At 35.4% G+C, this 18,810-nt stretch overlaps 1 protein-coding gene across 1 annotated transcript in view; it reads left to right on the top strand.

Annotated features, from left to right (window-relative positions):
- The first annotated feature begins 2,603 nt into the window (after window positions 1–2,603).
- The window catches only part of lpar1 (lysophosphatidic acid receptor 1), a 41,680-nt gene continuing 25,473 nt past the window's right edge, over window positions 2,604–18,810 (top strand). The window contains exon 1 of the mRNA XM_015384787.1: window positions 2,604–2,949. The gene's annotated coding sequence lies outside the window, so the exon portion shown is untranslated. The remainder of the gene's footprint in view (window positions 2,950–18,810) is intronic.

Raw genomic sequence — 18,810 nt, 5'->3', positions numbered from 1 at the left:
GCTTCTGTAACAACACAAGCGCAAATGCAGCTCAGTGGTTATGAAAGTATTTCTACAAATCACTCAAAGCAAACAAATCCCCTCAACTCCGTCCATCACTTGCTTCTTTGTGGTTGCTGTCATTCCTCTTCAAATATTGGCTGCACTTCACTACACTAGTGACTTTACGCAGTACATAATCCTATTTTTGGGATTCATATTTCAAGAAAGGTATTGTAATTTGTGCCATTTTCCACTCTGTATTTTGTCAGTTTTATTATGTAGAGTTCTGCAGCTTTTGAGCCAAACCACAAAGGAAAAACAAGAGAAGCTGAATACCACAAACTGAGTTCAGACTGGGTGTTTGGTCAGGTTGAGAGACTTAGCTTCTATTGATAGTATTTTTGTCCAGTGGAGGGATATCTGTGTCCCAATACTTCACTAAACATGTAATGAAATCGCACACATCTAGCACTTATGGTTTTCAATAAAGTCAATCAAAACCAGTCTTGCTTCTTCTATCATGGAATTATAATGGGAAAAAAAAACATCCAGGTGCTGTTAATAAAATACAGCTGAGTAGCTCATTATAAGGAATTATCCCAAACTTAATAAAGCAGGAGTCATAACAGGTATTGGAGATTATACTTTTTCATGTTAAAAAGGGCAGACAATAGCCATAAATTTTTCACCAGTTTATAGAGATTTACATTGTTGAAGTCAGAGCCAAAATCAAGTACTTTCCTGCATAGTTCTACAGTTCCAAATGACATTTTGGTTTTCTTTTTCCTAAGTTGCCGGGACCACTGAAAGCAACTAGCTGAGCAAAAGAGCCTTAAATCAGGAGCAATGTCACTCTCTTGGGTTTGTTTTATGATTTGCCTATACTGGAAAAAAAAAAATTCCTATCTTTTTTTTAATAAAATTTAAATCCTGATTGCATAATATTTACAATATTTTGTCAAATAAAGCCTAAGCGGAAGTATTTACCTTCATCCACCTCTGACAGAAGCCAATCAGCTTTGAACCAAGAAATAACATAAGAACAATTAAATAATCAACAAAAAATTGTTTTCCAAAAAAATGTTGTAAATACAGTAATCTTAAGCAGATTGGTAGTCATTCAAAGGCTGCTCCTGCAACTAAAGGTTGTTAAATAACTATATTTAGGTTTTTTTTCCCATGATAGCATTATAGGTCTTCTTAGCCAGTTTTCCTATAACTGTCCATCATAGGCTGGTGCCACTTTTTACTTTGGTATGATAGTAAAAACAGATTTTATATGATGCAGATTCTTTTTTTTCTTGTCAGTGTGAAATGCCTCTGATGCTGCATTTCATGCTAAAGCCGAGGGTTGGTTTTGTTCTAACACCTTACTAAATGTTCACAGATGGTGTGAATTTTGCAGACCTAGCTGTTCCAACCAAACACTCCCTGAGACTGTCTCCGTGTGTGAAAATTTTACCTCCACGGACAGCAGAACCTTTATACAGGAAAACACTTGTTTTTATTATAATGAGAAAGCCTGAGTACTTTATGTCGTTGAATTTCTCTGCGTCATGGTCGCTTTTCATCTGCTTCTCACTCCACCCTTCTAGCTCCCTTCCTGTCTTGTTTTCTTTTCAACTTGCAAAAAAAAAATGTGTTTCCAATTAGGTGGGGAGAAGGGAACAACTCTCACATCTCTTTGGTAACTCTTAAAGTACGGAAGAGCATTAGGGCCACTGAAAAAATAAAAAAAAGTTAACTGATTTTTGAATTTTATTTCTGTATAATTTGAGAGAAAAAGTCAGAAATCTTTCTTTAATCACAGAATTCTCACTTTTTTCTTAGAATTCTGACTTTAATCTCAGAATTCTGGCAGCTAACAAACATGTTAACATCAAGCCATAGTCATGTCTGTTTTAGAGACTAAATTAGCTATCTTGTTTTAATCACCTTCTGCTCTTTCATTAATTAAATAGCATCACCAGGTACCCCGCAGGCACGTAAAAAGTCACCTAATTCCGTCATTTTTCACCAGTGTGTTACTGGCCCTCCCAAACTACTCAAATCTTTGTCAGTGAAGCTGAGAGCTCCCATATCTCTTCCTTCATGGTGCCCATCTACATTAAGATCCACAATTTTGAGATGAAAGTCAGAATTCTGAGATTAAAGTGAAAATTCTGAGAAAAAAAGTTAGAATTCTGAGATTAAAGTCAGAATTGGGAGAAAAAAGTCAGAATTCTGAGATTAAAATTAGAATCTCGAGAAATAGTCAGAACTGTGAGAAAAAAAGTCAGAATTCTGACATTAAAGTTTGAATTTTGACTTTTTTCTCATATTATACTGAAATAAACTTTTAAAATCAGTTAATTTTTTTTTTCATTCTTTCAGTGTCCCTAATACTCTTCCATAGACTTGTTGTATACATCTTTACCTGAATTAACCTAATTAAAACTCATTCTCTATTTTGTTAATCTAAAACAGGCAAACAGGCGCGCCTAGTTTATATAAAACAAAGCTGTGCAAAAAATCTGCAGCCCTGGCATCTTTTCTGCGCACTACATGGCCGTGAGTTAGTGACGTCACTTGTAGACAAAGGTCCCGTCTCGTGCACAGTGTGTCAGTGCTTATGCGTGTGAGGCAAGGAGAGAGACGCGCCAGCGCAGAGAGGCACGGAGCCGGAGCGGAGAGCATCAAGCAGTCTGCATTTGGGGGGAAAAAATCCGAAACTAGTGTGGGGAATCGAGAAAACCAACGACAAACAATAAAAAACAGTAAAGCACTGATAGAACGCATAACTGTGGGCGCTGTGTTAGTATTTGGACTTAAAATGAAAGGTCTATCTGTCTCTCTATTGGATTTGGAGTCATACTTGCGGCGCCTTTGACCGGAGAGTAGCGCATATGCAGAGAGGGTTTGCCAATCCAACTTGACTCAACATTCAGGATCTTAATCAGCGCTTCTCTCTTTGAACATCATCAAGCAGTAAGTATTGATTTTCTTCATTTATTTTTTTAATCAAATCTATTGAAATTTGATGCATTTAGAAAAGTTAATAGAGAAAAAAAAATACTTGGAGCTATATCATCTTCTTTCACACGCATGCTTGCATAATGTGGGCATCTGTACATAATCAAAGCATACCTGCCACGTAGACTCAGCGAGGCAGAGTGCGGCTCTCATAAAAGCTCTGGAGGGAGCGCTAGGTGCCTGATCCCGCAGGGCGCACCGTTATTTCAGCAGTGGATATGGTGCGCCAGGTTAGAGAGGCGCTTTTCTCCAACCTGTGGGAGAATTACTGTTCAGCGCTTCAATTGGGGAGTTAACGGAAGGAGGGAAAGAAAAAATAAGCTCTGGGATTATAAAATGTTGACTTTTTTTTTTTTTTTTTTTTTTTTAGATAGGAATTAGTTTTAAACGTTTCCTCCTCTGCTAGATGTAAAACAAGTTTATCCAACAGTTAAAATATATGCTGTAAAAGATGTGTTGTCCAGAGGAGGAAACCCTTAGTGATGTGTTTGAAATGTTATAAAAACACAATAACCATACCAGACCATATCAAAGACGTATTTCTTGTGGTGTAGGGGGTGTAGCCCCCCCCCCCCTCTTATTTCAAATGCTGTTAACCACTTGTAGTAGCTGGAACGCCCCACAGAGCAGTGACATTCGGCCATTTTAATAATTTATTTTTCATTTAAAGTCAGTTGGAATTACAGTTAAAAATGACTGGCATTTCTTTGAAGTCAAGATAAAGAACTCAAGATGTATGACCTCACAGATAAAGCAGGCCAGGCAGTTCTAATATTTAAGTCTGATTTACTGCCTAAGTCTGTTTCTTAAAAAAAAAAAAAAGACTTCAGAAGAGTTATACAATAGCTTATTCAAATGTTTCAAGAAAAGGTTAGTAAAATATTTTTAGATGTTATGACTTCATTATTATGTAAAAAAAACAAACAACTTTATTAATTACATTGTAGTTGTGCTGGGTTTGCTCCTTTATCTTCCAGATCCACCTTAAATTTATTTATCGCTGATTTAAGTGACAAAAACTTAAATCAGTGACAAAAATATTTAAGGCATGTTATATTGAATACATACATATTAATGCATGCTATAACATGTATGGAACCATTTCTAATGTAGGCTGTGGTGTGAGAGGTGAAGAGTGTGCCAACAAGATATCCACCTACACCATCAAAAAGTGTATAATTAATACATTTTTTTTTCTCATTGTTTTATTTTCTAAGTTTAATGAGTTGGTGGCATGGTGTTTCTTAACTGACAGGAGTGGCACCTGGTGTGGTCCTCTGCTGCCAAAGGTCATCTTCTTCCAATAGCATTTTCAGAGATGGTGGTCTGCAATCCTTGGTTGCATCAAGTGGTTATAAGATGTGTTTTAGTTCACTTAGTTGTTTTTCTTTGAAAATTTGTCATCATTTGGACGCCACTGCATAACATCAAGAGAGTTTTCTGTACAAGATACAATTTTTTTTTCTGAATTCTGTGACCAACAAGTAATTTCCTTTTTTCACAGTTGCTGCTTGGTTTTAACTCCCACATCCTGTCTATATCATGTGTGGAAGCACTCATTTGATACCACGGGACAACATCATTTTGAACTAACAATCAATTCTTACATTAGACTGGAAGGAGGAAAAATCTTGGGTACTTAGAAGCCAGAAGAGTGTAGTGATGTGATCTGTGAACCGAAGTGACCTCTGTGCCAACAAAGGGGTATGATTTCATCTGAGTGATAAACATTTATAACTTATAACATAAAACGCTCAGTTTAATGGAAAATGCTTCTGTCCATAGACAACTCATTTCTCAGCAGAAGCTCTTTTTGCTGTTGTGGGTTGTCATTTATCATTATGAATTCGCATCCATGGAATGTGCAGATGTTTGCAGAACTATCCATGACTAAATATCAGTATGAACAAAGCCAAGCATTTGCAAAGCCCTATTGCTTCAAATACAAGGATGCACGCTGCACATTTGTGTGATTTTCAGTTAGTTGATTTTCAAAATTATGATTTTAATGTAAGCTTGTCACATCTCTCAAAAAGAGGTAATAATTCACCTATCCACAGCATTCATTCAATCTTAATTATCTCCATAGACCTTGTTTAGATTAGGATAGGTCACGCACTCCAATATCAAGCAGTCCATATGTTCATTAGTTGGAAAGCTTTAGATTCTCATGAGGGGATTTCTTTTTCCGCATTATAAAGAGTAATATTCAGTGGCCTTGGTATCCTTATGTGACCCTCCTTTACCTGCTGCTTCAAAAAAATTAGTCTATTTGTTCATAAAAATAAACAAAAAAAGCATATTACTTACCAAAAGCTACAGATTATTCCCTCAGAAAAACAATCTGTATTCTAGTTCACCTTTACATTTTTACCTAACAACATACGATATTTCCAGTGCCTTCAGAGCTAATTTAACGCATTGCAAAGGTCTACTATCATCCTTCTTTTGATGTAATGTTATCTCTTCAGGAGTTCAAATGGTATGTGTTCAGAAGTCTGAGTGTTTTTATTAGTTTATTCACAAGAGAGAGTGAAGACACTGTTTTCTGCCACCCACTGACAAAGACCACAGGGAGTCTTTGATGCTATAGGGGTCTGCAAGGGCCATTTGCACTCCTGCAGATAGATTAGGTCAGTCACTTTCAAGCTCGTCTAATTAGAGTTTCTTGATTTATTTTCCAGAATGAATCCTGTTCATATTTTACAGCTAAGGAAATTCTATTAAAAAATAATTGATTTTGAAATGAGGTTTAGAACACTAAGGTATTTAACCGTCTATGTGTATTTTAACCTATTTGAACATTCCAAGTGATAATTAGATATCATCAACCAATTGATGAAAGGATTTAACTCCGAATTAAACCAGAATATTTTTTTTTTCTGGTATCATCTTGGTGCACCCATTAGGACATCTGAAACAATATCATAAATGTAAATTTTATTGCAAAATAATTTTCCCCTTTGGCTTTTTACCTATTTTGTTCCATTCCAGCCTTTAGTAAAATGTTTTTAAACCTCGATATATGTGTTTTATCTGCACAAAAGAGCTTTAACTTGAAAAAATAAAATGGGGAAAATTGTCAAGTCAATTTATATCCACCCCTTTTACTGTGGAGATCATAAAAGGTCCTGGTTAAGACTTCACACACTAAGTGAAATGAAGTCTACCAGAGGCTGAAACAACACCAAGCATAGGGATCCCACCAATAAGACCAAGGAACTCTCCAAACAAGTCAGGGATAAAGCTATTGAGAAATACAAGTCAGGGTTAGTTATAAAGAAATATATAATCTTTAATGTTCCCCCAGAACACCATCAATCATCTTCAAATGGAAAGCACATGCTGCCTCAATGATTTTGCTATGAGATCTACCCACCAAGGGCAAGAACGACATTAATCACAAAGAAGGCATAAAAACCAAAGGTAAGCTCAAATGAGTTGCAGAGTTTAACAATAGAGACTGTAGGCTGTGTTCATAGGACAACAATAAGATATATTGTACATTATATAGAGCTGGGCTTTATTGAAGAGTTATAAGAAAAAAAGGCTTTGTTAGTGTTTAAAAGAAGAAGGTGCATATAGAGTTTCCTGAAAGGCATGTGAATGTTCCCCATGATCTGGTCAGATGAGACAACAATGTGAATTTCTGGCCAATAAGGAAGGAAGGATGTCTGCAATAAACCAAACATATCCCAGAACCTCTAGAACACCATCACCACATTGAAATGTGGTGGTGGCAACATCATGCTGTTGGTAGTTTCTACTAGGAGCAGTGATTGAGAAACTCATCCAATTAAATGGGAAGATGACAATGCCAAATTGAGGAAGGTTGTTTGGCAAAACCAGTGTCTGTTTGCCTTGGATTTAAAACTTGAGTCGTGATTGACATCCCAGCTGGACAATGATAAGAAGCCTCTACCAATAATGTGATGCAGCCGTTTTGCATTAAGGAATGGGCAAAAATCCTAGTGCCAAGATGTAGCAAGCTCATAAAATTGCAGCTGTAAATGGTGCAGAAGGTTGATCTACAAACTACATTTATTTTTGTTGTTTTTTCACAAGAAACCATTTTAATTTTAGGTTGTAAGGCAAAAGAAATAAAAAAAAGTCCAAGGGGGATGAATACTTTTGCTTTCTACTGTAACTGGAAATGATAATTATTGCAATTTCATCTTTGAACCAGTGTGGCATGCATATGTATTCGTCAACACATCACTACAGGGAATTGTATTTTTTTTATTTATTTTTTAGAGAAATGGGCTCCAATAAATTGTATTTAGGAATATCAGAAAAAGGGAGGCTAAGTACAAAATTATTACACACTTTTCAGACTTAAAAAATAAAATTCAAGTGAAGTGAATTACAAATTTGTGATTAGAAAATGACAAAAACGAAAAACGCTTCTCACTGCTGATGTTAGCTCTTGATTACCTTTAGGTTGTAAAATGGGAACATGTAGTATGTTAAGGGTTAGTATGATAACATGACAAAAACAGACTTTTCTTTAACCTCATTTCAGTATGATGTTCTATTTTCCATATAATTTTAATTTGATACAATCACTTTTTTTTAAGTATAAGACACATATTAAAAAAAACTAACAACAACAACAAACGATGCAGCCAGGGATGAGATAGTTCTCAGAAAGCCATTGGTTTCCTGAGTTACCGTAAAGCAACAAAGTCCTTCACTTTCCCACTCATAGACCTGAAAGGATTACAAATGCATGCTCATCTGGGAGTTATTCCGCAACTTGTGAGAGGCTTTAAAAGGAAAACACAATTCGAAGAGTGAAGTTGACGCTTCTGACTTTTGACCTTCTTAGTAAAGATAAACAAAACTCCCATCGCAAAGATGTGGTATCTCCCCCGCAGACAACTGTTTCATGTTTCCCTACATGAGCCCTGACATCCGTCAGGCAAAAGGGTCCTTAGAACATTTGTGTTGTGATTGCTGAAGAGCTAGATCTTTCCTCCCCCTTGTCTCAAGAACTGCATTCCACCCATTCTTATGCCAGATGCCCAGATTATTTCAGCATACATGCAGGTAAAAGAGGGCCATGTGCAAGCTAGTGTTGCAAAATTAGATTTCCCTCAAGAGCAGCCGGAGAATAACTCAGGCAAAAGGGCTTCCTGTACAAGTCAAAGCTTTACGTTTTCCCTTCATCGGAACATTTTCTTTAGAATACTGACATGTAGATATTTATAAACTCAATATAACTACAGGATATTTTTTTTTTATGCAGCTTTGAAATGTTTATTTCAAAGTGCATTTTTTGTGGTTTGGTTTTAGAATATCGTGTTAACTAAACAATACTGGTCTGGGGTCTCTCCACATTTTGTTCTTCGGCCTCTGGTCATAAAAATGACAGTCACTGCTTTACTAATGGCAGTCATAGACCATGCAGTTCTTGTCCTGTTTATTTACTTATTTTTAAGGTTTTGTTCATGTTCCTCATTTTTGACCAATGCATTGCGAAGCCAGATCAGGTTTTATTCTTTAATAAGCTTGTAAAGCACTTACTGAGAATGACTTTAATTTCAATGTTGTTCCAGTCTCTAATTTTTTCCTCTTCATTTTGATAAAAGTGAAAAGAGATCAAAAACATCTTCTGTTGACACTGTTGCTAAGCGATTTTAGCATAGTTCCAGAAGGCTACAACAGGCCTTCTTCAGTTTAGTTAAATCAAAGTTTTGCTCCTTCTATAGAATGTACTCTTTTAGTCTCTCTCCTAATCTTCTGTTACATTTGTTCACCTAGTCATCACCCATATTTTAGAATGGGTTGATGTCATTTGCAAAACCACATGCTAGAGCTCAGTTCTAAAACAAAAAGCCTTCTACCACTGTCAGTATGTTTCTAACAAATCCTGAAAAAAAAAAAAATACTGAAAAAATACTATTAAGCTATGTTCACACTGCAGCCTGAAGTGACCCAAATCAAATCCCATATGCGACCTGGATCTGATCTTTTCTTGACAGTCTGAACAACACAGATCCGATTTTTTCCAATCCGACCAAGGCCACTTGGCTATGTGGTCCAGAATCCAGAAACTGATATTTTCAAATGTGACCTTTCTCTGAACGACTAGGTCGCATCCATCCGATCTGAATGTAATTAATATCCGACAGTGGTTACTCTTCTTCTTCTTGCTAAGTTGAAGTGGCAAAAAAAACCAATGGTGGACGATAATGTGGATAGTAGTATTTATGTTTCACCATCTTGGAAAGATAGAGTTTTTAAGGTTGGGAAAGACCGCTTGATGTTCTCCAGCGCTACCATCCATGTTTACTTCCGTAAACACAGAGCATGTTTGCTTGTGACGTCATTGTGTCCTCTACTGCGCATGCGGGACACTTAGGTTGTATGAATGCAGTTCACACAGGAGATCACATACAAGTTGCATATTTTTTTAAATGTGAACAGCAACGCAAAGAAATCGGATTTTACCAAAAAAATCGGAATTGAGCATCAAGGCCTGCAGTGTGAACATTAGTCTTAATGCATCCCTTAAGTGGCCATCATTACATGTCCCTTGCCAAAAAAATGGTACATGTAAATATTTAAGGACTCTATTTTGTCTCTTTCCACTTTACCTTTGTTAATGATTTCACATCTTATTCACACAATGCTGGCTTAGGGTGAATGATAAATTACATTTTGTACTGCCCCATCAACATATTCTGTAACAAGCTGGTTATTCACATATTGAAATTATGATCACACAATTAGGAGTCATGCACAAGTGCATTCCATGCAGACAGAATAACCACAATGTCATTGCATTACACTAATGTTGGCAATCACTAGACCAAATCAGGTGTTTAGTTCATTGTTTTGAAGCATGTGTTCTTGTGGTTTTTCATGTAAAAACTTTAAAATCACTCCTTATTTCTCTGCTATATTTCCAATATCTTCTCTAATTCCAGTCTTCACCATATTTTGATTCTATCAGAGGGGAATGTGGGTTCAAATCATGAGGGGCACTTGGTGTCAGTCATGAGAAGAACAAAAAGAGGAACCAAAACCTATAAAAACGAAACTGTGTTTTTGTACAGCAAAAATCATAAGTATTTCATTATTGTGTTGTTTTCCTGTCTTTGCTTTGGTTTTTAGCATTTTTTGAGTTAAGGGAAGCAGCAGCAGCATAAATTCTTAAAGTTAAACAAACATTGCCTTTTTGTAATTAAGGAGAATGTTAATCAGATCCATCAATCATGCATGCAAATTTATATTCAAAAAGGTTTGGCTCCTACAGGTTATTTAGTCTAAGGAAGGTGGTCATCTACAAGTTGAAATTTTGATGGTTTTGTCCTCCATGAGATGATCTGAGCACTAGCAAAACACTAGACACCCTGCTTCCTTTCTATGCTTGAGCAAGACTTGTAGACAACTTATTTCTTCAGTACTAGTTTTATTGGTTTTTGTATTGTAAGTGCACAAACAAACATCTCCACCGTTTGTGCACAAACATACTTATGTTTTTCCTTCTTCGATATCATAACAATTTTTTGTCCCTAGGTCTGAAATATAGGTAATTGAGTCAGAACTTCAATATGAGGAGTATTAAAAAAATGAGTCCCTAAACTAAACTTGGGAAGATTTTTATTGCAGGTCTTTTATTTCCATTTAAAATGATCTCTCAAAATAAGTCAAGTTGTTGCATGATATCTCACAATGTAAAGCATGAAAAAGATTTCTTTTCAGAAGGAAAGCTGCCTTGGGAATCGTATTTTATTTTGTCACTTACTAAACTGATGCTTTTTCAAATTTTTGATGTGGACACAAATCCTGTTACACTTTGAGGAAGTTTTCAAAATTTCAAAAAGGATGCATTTTAGTATATATATATATATATATATATTTTTTTTACAGTATGATTAAGTTTGCAGTTCAATGCAGTACAATGAAGTTATTTAAAAAATACCATATTGTGCAGAAACTTCAAATACTGCGCTAGAGTATTTCACTCCAATAGCATCAGTTTGTTTTTGAAGCCTTTTGAGTATAGTTTACTGCAAGAATATTGTGTCATTTTGTGAACATAATATTGTACAGTATATGGTCTTTTCTCTCAAGTTGAGTGTTGCACTTTAGAGAAAATTGAGCTTCTATTTGCAGTCTGCAAATAGAAGCTCTTTTTTATGTACCTCTTGACATGTTCAATGATAAAGTGCAACGCAATGCTCATGAAACATTTTTATTTAGGAATAAGACACCCCATTTAGGGGTCTAAATCTTTCCTTAGGCAATCTATGAAACAACCCCTTATTTCACAACATGGCCACATGCAAGCACTTTCACTCTTTTTGAATAGGAGAAGTCCCTGTGAAAACGCCAGAACATTAGAGTGAGGTATTTGAATACTTTTGAGTCAAACCCTAAACTCTCTCTATGAGAGACATCACTGATGCAATGTCTTACTGCATCCAGGCTCATGTGATGTAATCTAAGAGTATGATTTCATTAAAAGATGGTTGAACACACCCTACATTAAACTGAGAGTAAACATAAAACATGTGGTAAAAGCTGTTTATCAGGAGAACTGTTGTTAAATCGTTGCTTAACAATCTGGATTCTTCGCCAAACTGGTTGGTGAAAACAGCACTCATAGATCTTTATGTTGCTTAAGCTACAGTAGCTGCCACAAAATATATGTTTTCAGTGTGGTGTAAGCAAAAAAAAAGTTTCTCAAAAGTTACTTTATGCCATATGTGGTTGGTAAAGATTCCTTTCAGCAATTCCCCATTAGACATCTGTAATTCTTCAAGGTTATTAGGCTCTTTTGTGTTAGTTCACTAGCTTTAGGGGTTAACCAGTTATAACAACAAGCTCTACATTTGACTCAGATTCACATTTACTTATTCCACCACTTAGAAATAAAGGAGTTGTAGTATAAGGATAACAACTTGCGTAATACTTGAGAAATATTTCCATTAAGAAAAATAAGAAGCATAGTTTTTCTTGGCGTAATTTTTTTTTATTACAACAGTATAAAGCGTGAATTTATTTCACTTAGGATATGCTTTAAGTCGCAGTCACTTTAAAAGCAGTGTGGGACCTTTTCAACTGATTTGGGTGCTTAAAATGGTGCTCATGCCAACAAAACATCAGCTCTTTGTTTCTTTTAACCAGAAAAAAAGGCTTTTCAAGCTTTAAAAAAGAAGCTTCAGTCTGCAGTTAGTTAGAGGGAAAAAAACCCTTCAGTCCTGAGCTTATGGCAGCTCATAGGGGAAAGTAGCCAATCATAACTTTGTTAGCACATAGGTTAGCTTTGTTTTGATGAGGGGAATTTAAAGAGAAAAAAATGAAAAGCAGTTTAACAAACATAGTGCTTTAACAATAATAATCAGTATCAGTATAAGGGTTAAATTGTTTTCATGTAGTTTACTTTGAAATAAGAGTTTTTTTTTCTTCAGATAATTTTTTTTATAATACTCCACTTTAAAATTTAATAACTCAAAGAGAGTTAAAGTAGGTTGTTACTTACAGGTGTGGTCACAGCTAATAAATCTCCCCTGAATTCATAGATGTTTTATTTCTATTTTTTTAACCTTTTTGTTCCTAAAATATCAACTCACGGTGTGATTAAGTCTCAGTTTTCCACTTAGTGGTTCTTCTGCCGCTTCTTGCAAATTTTACTGCCTCTTTTATTTTTATGTATTGTATTTTGGACATTTAGCTTTTTTTAAAGTAACATTATCACCAGATGTGAGTATGATACATTTTAGTCCTCTTCACTCAATGCTGGCATTATACGTAGTTATTTTCTTTTTTAATTAAATACAAATAGAAAGTAGATTCATAAAAAGTATCAAGCAGCTGATACTTGATGGTTTGGAGCTCATAAAATAACAACACTAGTAAGCTTGGGTTGCTGTTGTTCATTTAAGCACCATTTCTTTTTCAAGGAATAATTCATTTATTCTATCCTCTTGTCAAAAATCTTTTAGCTTTAATCCTGCTTCATCCAAACATTTGAAAAAGTGAGATCTAAAATTGGTATAAAAATTCTTTATACTCTAATGGTAATTTCCTATGTAATGTGATTCTTGTTTTCATTTTCTTAGATTAGGATCCTTGTGAGAATTGTTTTCTTTTCTTTTTTTTTTTTTTGGAAGTGACCCATTATACATTTGGCTTCACTCTAGTCAAAGGCCACAGTGAATCAAACAAAGCTCATCTATGGGTAGTTTAGAAGCAACTAGTTAACTGCTTTCCCATTGAGAACACCACATTATTATTTTACAGTACATCCAGTGAATAATCCCAATAAGCTATGCGTGAGTTACTTGGTTCCAACCAATTTTAGTTACTGTTTCCATGCCCTACAGCATAAATTAAGTCTAGAATAGGTAATCCAACTGTCTTAGTCTAACACTCTAGACCACAGCTTATTTCTGTGTAGTTGCCATAAATACTATAATATTTATCACATATTCTTAGACATATAATACTAACCTCTGCCATTTTGGAAGTGGAACGTCAACTGTTTCTACTCTTTTCTTCTTCTTTTGCACTTGTCTTGTTGAAGACTGCCCCCCCTGCAATTTTGTTATGAATACTGCACCTACTTCCAAGTTGGCTATCAACTATTGCAGTATACAGACCGGCACAGCACCCCAACGAGCAAGTATATCTCAACCTTTATTGGCCTGCAGTGAGATATCACACCATCGGGGAGAACTTTACTTTTTGCAGCAACAAGAGTGCCTAATTTAGGTGCAGCTTTCCCCCAGCAAAGGTCAATCTCTCTTTTTTTTATTATTATTTTTTTTTTTTTAACTAACAGAATTTTATGACAGTTTCAGGCTTTATATTCTATGGAAGTGGTCAAGTGTTTTCAGTGTATCATTCAATGACAAACAGTGATTCAGCATAGACACTTGACTTGGGGCCAATTTTCATTCGGAGCCTTGTCCTGAGCTCTGTTGCTGTGCTCCAAGTGTATGCTGGTGTGATGGTGTGCATGTTGTTAAAGAGAAAGTTGTAGAATGAAAGCTTCTGTGTGTGTGTTTGTGTGAGTTCTGTGTTACAGACATCCTTTTTTGTTGCTTTCTGGGGAACGACTGGGGAAACAATGGGGGCATTGTGTAGACTGCTGGCAAGAGGCAGGAAGAGGGGAGATGTTAGGAGAGACATGCAGAACAGTGAAATGACATAATATGGCAAAAGAGGGTAGAGAATCTATGGTTTAAAGAATGAGACACTCGAAAAGATATGAAAACAGAAGAGAAAAGACTTCTTTTATACCTTTGAGGTTGTCATGACAGTAACAGGTTAAAATGTGTAAATTTCAACTTGAATTGCATTTCATCATGTTAATTTTGTTACATAAGAAATGCATTTTAAGCATTTAATCTAGGAATAAATGAAATTATACAGCTAAACATCTTCAATGAATTTTAAAAGTATGGATTTTGTGCACAAACAGGAATTTAGGTGTTCCATTTTATTGCTAATACCTTTTGTAACACGGCTGAGGTAGATTTTATAGCTTCAGTGGAGCAACAAATAATAGAGAGTTGATCAAGATCTTATGAAATACATAATGTTTGAAACTATTTATTTATATGAAATTGTGATTATTGCTTTGGCTTTAAAGTTTTGACTGCCATGTAGTCATTATCCTGTTGCTTAATGGGACCTTGATGGGGCCTTGGTTGGGTTGTTGTTTTGTGTTTTCTTTTCCCCTCCAGCCTCCAGTACATTTTGTTTAATGTTCTTTGCCCATAATTTCAGTGTCAGGGCACTTTAATAGAGAAAGGACAATTATTTTCCTTTCTTCAGTATTATTATTCCCCATTTTTGTTATTTAAAGTCTGAACCATTCTTATTTTTGTCCGAGATATCTTAACAACCATTTATGTGTTGTGTTTATTCTTTACTTCCAAATGCATGACAGATACTCATCACTTTCGATATAAATGTGACCATCAATTCTGGATTTATTTATTTTTTTTGCATCGTTTGGTACATAAAATAGTGACATAAATAAAAATGCTTGATTTTAACTTGTGTTGGTATAAAACATAAATAGATTTTGTCGATTTATTTAAATGGGTCACTTTGTTGAGCTGCACTAATCTTTTAGGTCCATACAAATACTTTAGAAAGGCAGCCAAAGTACTTTATTTGAATAAATTAATTCAAATCTGTAAATTCAAATACATATAAAACAGCACTCTGTGGGTAAAGTTTAGAGGTTTTGTCTATAAAGATACTGAGAAATCTAATTGCTTAATTTTACAAATACCTTGGGATAATGATTTAACCATCAGCTATCAGGTTTACTGATTTTGAGCTTTGCTTGTGATTAAATATTTGGTTTCTCTTTAGTTTTTTGTTGTTTAAAAGTGCTGCCCATTTGACTCTGTTTTAAAAATAGACAAAATTTCACAGAGGAAAGATGCACAAAGACTGGTGTTTAGAATCTTTGGTTGGTTGCCGGTTGTGGCTGATCACATGAAAATCAGCCAATTTCAAGCATTGTTGATTGACCAGTGCAAGTTCTGCTAGCAGTTTAAAATATTTGAACAGTTAAAGAACACTTGAACTAATGTCCCATTTCCAAGTTTATTAGATGCTAAACAATTTGAAATTGTAGTTGGGTGAAGATGCATAAGGTTGTAAAGGTTCCCAGGGTTAAAAGTGCTATGATTTTACTATTGTTGAGATGCTTAAAAGATAAGAGCTTTTGGAGTGAATAAAGTAGCACAAAACATTTTGCTGCAAAGCTAGAAAGCTCATTGAAAGAACTTGTCTAAATGTTTGGCTCACTTACCAGTAATATAAAAAAAAAAAAACACTAAAAAAAACAGAAGGTTTTTTATGGTATAGAAATTAAAGGAGTAAGGTAAGGTAAAGGTAAAGGTAACATTGTTATGAAGCTGAAGTTAAAATTCAATCTGGAACACTCTTACCAGCTTAGCCTGGAAAACCTTTGATGTCCCTCATTGGGCTTCAGCCAATCATTGTAAGGGCCCCACATCCTCCAAAGCCAGTCATCTTTCAAGATCCCTTCAATCTAGCTGCTGGACCAGCCTTCCTTTAGCATGGCAGTAAACTTGAACCCAACTCTGCCTCATCGCCTCCCTCACCCTCAGACTATCCTCAGTCCCATCACCCACTGGTTTATTCCAAAACCAGTGTCTGGGACCTGTGGGGAAGACTACTCTAATCCTTTTCCTAGGTTATTTATCCAAGTGAATGTCAATTCACAGCATCAATTTTACTGCTGGGGTCCAAGTGCCAAATGACTTATATCATTGATGTCAGTAAAACGTTTCTAACTGCAGCTTTTCCCTGTGAGTCTCTCTAGGTTGATTTAAAGTTACAGTTTGCAGGAAGTTACTGCATCTCTACCAAGCAGCCTTCTGTAGACTAGATACCCTGAAAGATATCTAAATTAACTGACCAGCTAAAATCGCATTATAAAAAACAAAGGAAACCAAAGAAGAAAATACTGCACATTGTGAAACTGAGCTACTTCATGTTTACAGAGTCATACAAAAGGCAACCAGTACTGACCTTTTAACGAAAAGAGTTCATGAATAAAAAAAATATTTTACAATGCTATTTCTAGTTACCACTTTCATATCCAGAATTTTTTTTGGGATGCAGTTCACTGTTTTTTTTTTGTTTTTTTTTTTTTTTTCAACATGGGCACCTCATTTGGTAACAATTAAAAGAGTTATGTAAAAAGATATACCGGTATATATGCTCACCATGTGGTTTTGGATTAAGTCTAGGTTCTCAGGTTTTTACTCAAACATTAATAATATCTAGTGAGATATATTATCAAAACTAATCATAAACCCAATAGTGTCTTCATTTAAGACATACAGGGCTTCATAAATAGCAATATATTTATGTTCAAATCCCATTTTGAATATTGCTAAATTTGGCCAATATGTCTAATTACATCCAGGAAATTAATTACTTTTTAAAAAGAAATGTTATGGGTAATGCTTCCAAATACTCGAATTACCATATACAGCAAAGGAAACAAGAAGCCCCTGTTTTTTCCACATATAACATTAGAATATTAGCATAATACTTCGCACCAATGAACTATGATGACTTTGGTGTGAGTCTGAGTTGTCCTCGATGTTAGGATCCAGTCATGCTGTCAGTTCTTGAGTAATGACCTCACTCATATGGATTCCAGGGTGGTCCTTTCACTGCCTCTTAGGCACACTTTCACACACAAAACACACTTATTCCATAGTCCCCACCCAGCCAGAGATTATCACACATCACTAACAAATATAAAGTATGCCCACATAACAAAAACTTGGGTCTCTGTCTAAAACTAGTTGACTCACTCCTTCAGAGTTTCCTTTTCAGTTTTCGCAAAGATGTGTTCCTTTATTTTCATTTTATTACATGTCTATGTACACACCAAGATGCAGGGAGTTGGAAAAAACCTAAATCCCCCTTTCCCCTTGTTCTGTGTCTTGCACAATCAGTCCCTTTACAAGCCGTACTGCCCAGCTGCTGCACACAACCACTGTGACATGATCTGCTTTTGCAGGCTCCAAGGGTCTGTTGAAAGTGTGAGGAATTGGCACCAAAAGGCCTTCAACACTTCCTCCACTTTCTTGTACAGGCGACCTGCCTCAAGCGTCCCATGCCTCAATGACCCGCTCCCCTCCCCTCCCAGAGGCTTAATGGCCATAAACCACACAAGACAAGCAAACTAGATTAGCTTCTATCTGTTCTGGTGGTTGTCACTGAGGCACCCTGACCTTAGATTTATGGTGAGTTAGTTGCTGATAAATTCTTCAGATGCTCCTTCTGCTATTTTTTTTTTTTCATTGCTGATACTGCTTTGTAAAGATATAAATGCTGATTAAAGACCGCAAAATGACTTACAGCTTAAGAACGGCTTTGAAAACTTGATACGAACTTCCACTGTCACTGCAAAGAGAGGGTATTAAAGAGCAAACAATGATGTGAAAGTGATTATTCAGTGCATCTTTGCAAATGCAACAATTTACTAAATTTAACCACATAGACAGCCAACTCCCTACTCAATGTATTGTAAGCCTAAACATTTGACTCTACAACTGAAAATAATTAGATTATATATAAGGATTTGTATTTACAGAAGCTTGGACTCTTTCTAAATCAGTCTGATATTTGTTCAATTATAAAATGAATCTAATAAAATGTACAAATGTATCCAGAGTCTTAAGATTTTTATCACTTATAAGGAATATGAAATAATCAGTTGGATCAACAACAGTTAATGATAAGAAAGGCAAATCTAAAGCTAATTTCCACTGCTGTTACTTTTCATTAAGGGTGAGAAATATGCTTAAGATTTGGAATATTCAGCATTAAATGAATGTAGGTCTATTCTATGAGAGGGATTCGTTTTATTGGTTTATCTTTACCATCTCTGCTCAAACATCTGGATAGAAAGAAGGAATATATTTCCTCTGACACTATATCCTTTATTGTCCTTTATTGAAATTTGAAATCTAACTTCTAGTTAGACTTGAGCTTGCACAATTATGCCTATACAATTATGATTGGGCTTTGTTTATATTCTGTGCTTAATACTGTTCATTCATTGGTATGTTGTCCATCATTTTGTGAATTTGTGTCTGTGAAAACATCCTATACAAATATATTTTACTTAGTTACTTACCTTATTTGATTATAAATGCTACAAGCCCAGAATAAAGTCATAAATCCATCTTTCAAGATGACCAATATTTTATGTAAATAGAGGCCACATTTGTGAACTTTAATCAAGGTACAGCACAGTACAAATGTACACTGATAAATAGTTAGAAGACTAAT

This window comes from Cyprinodon variegatus, unplaced genomic scaffold (genome assembly GCF_000732505.1).
Source record: "Cyprinodon variegatus isolate N-32 unplaced genomic scaffold, C_variegatus-1.0 Scaffold323, whole genome shotgun sequence".
In the NCBI taxonomy this organism is placed as follows: Eukaryota; Metazoa; Chordata; class Actinopteri; order Cyprinodontiformes; family Cyprinodontidae; genus Cyprinodon; species Cyprinodon variegatus.
The sequence above is the reverse complement of the archived record's forward strand: the minus strand, read 5'-3'. Positions and strand labels throughout refer to the sequence as shown.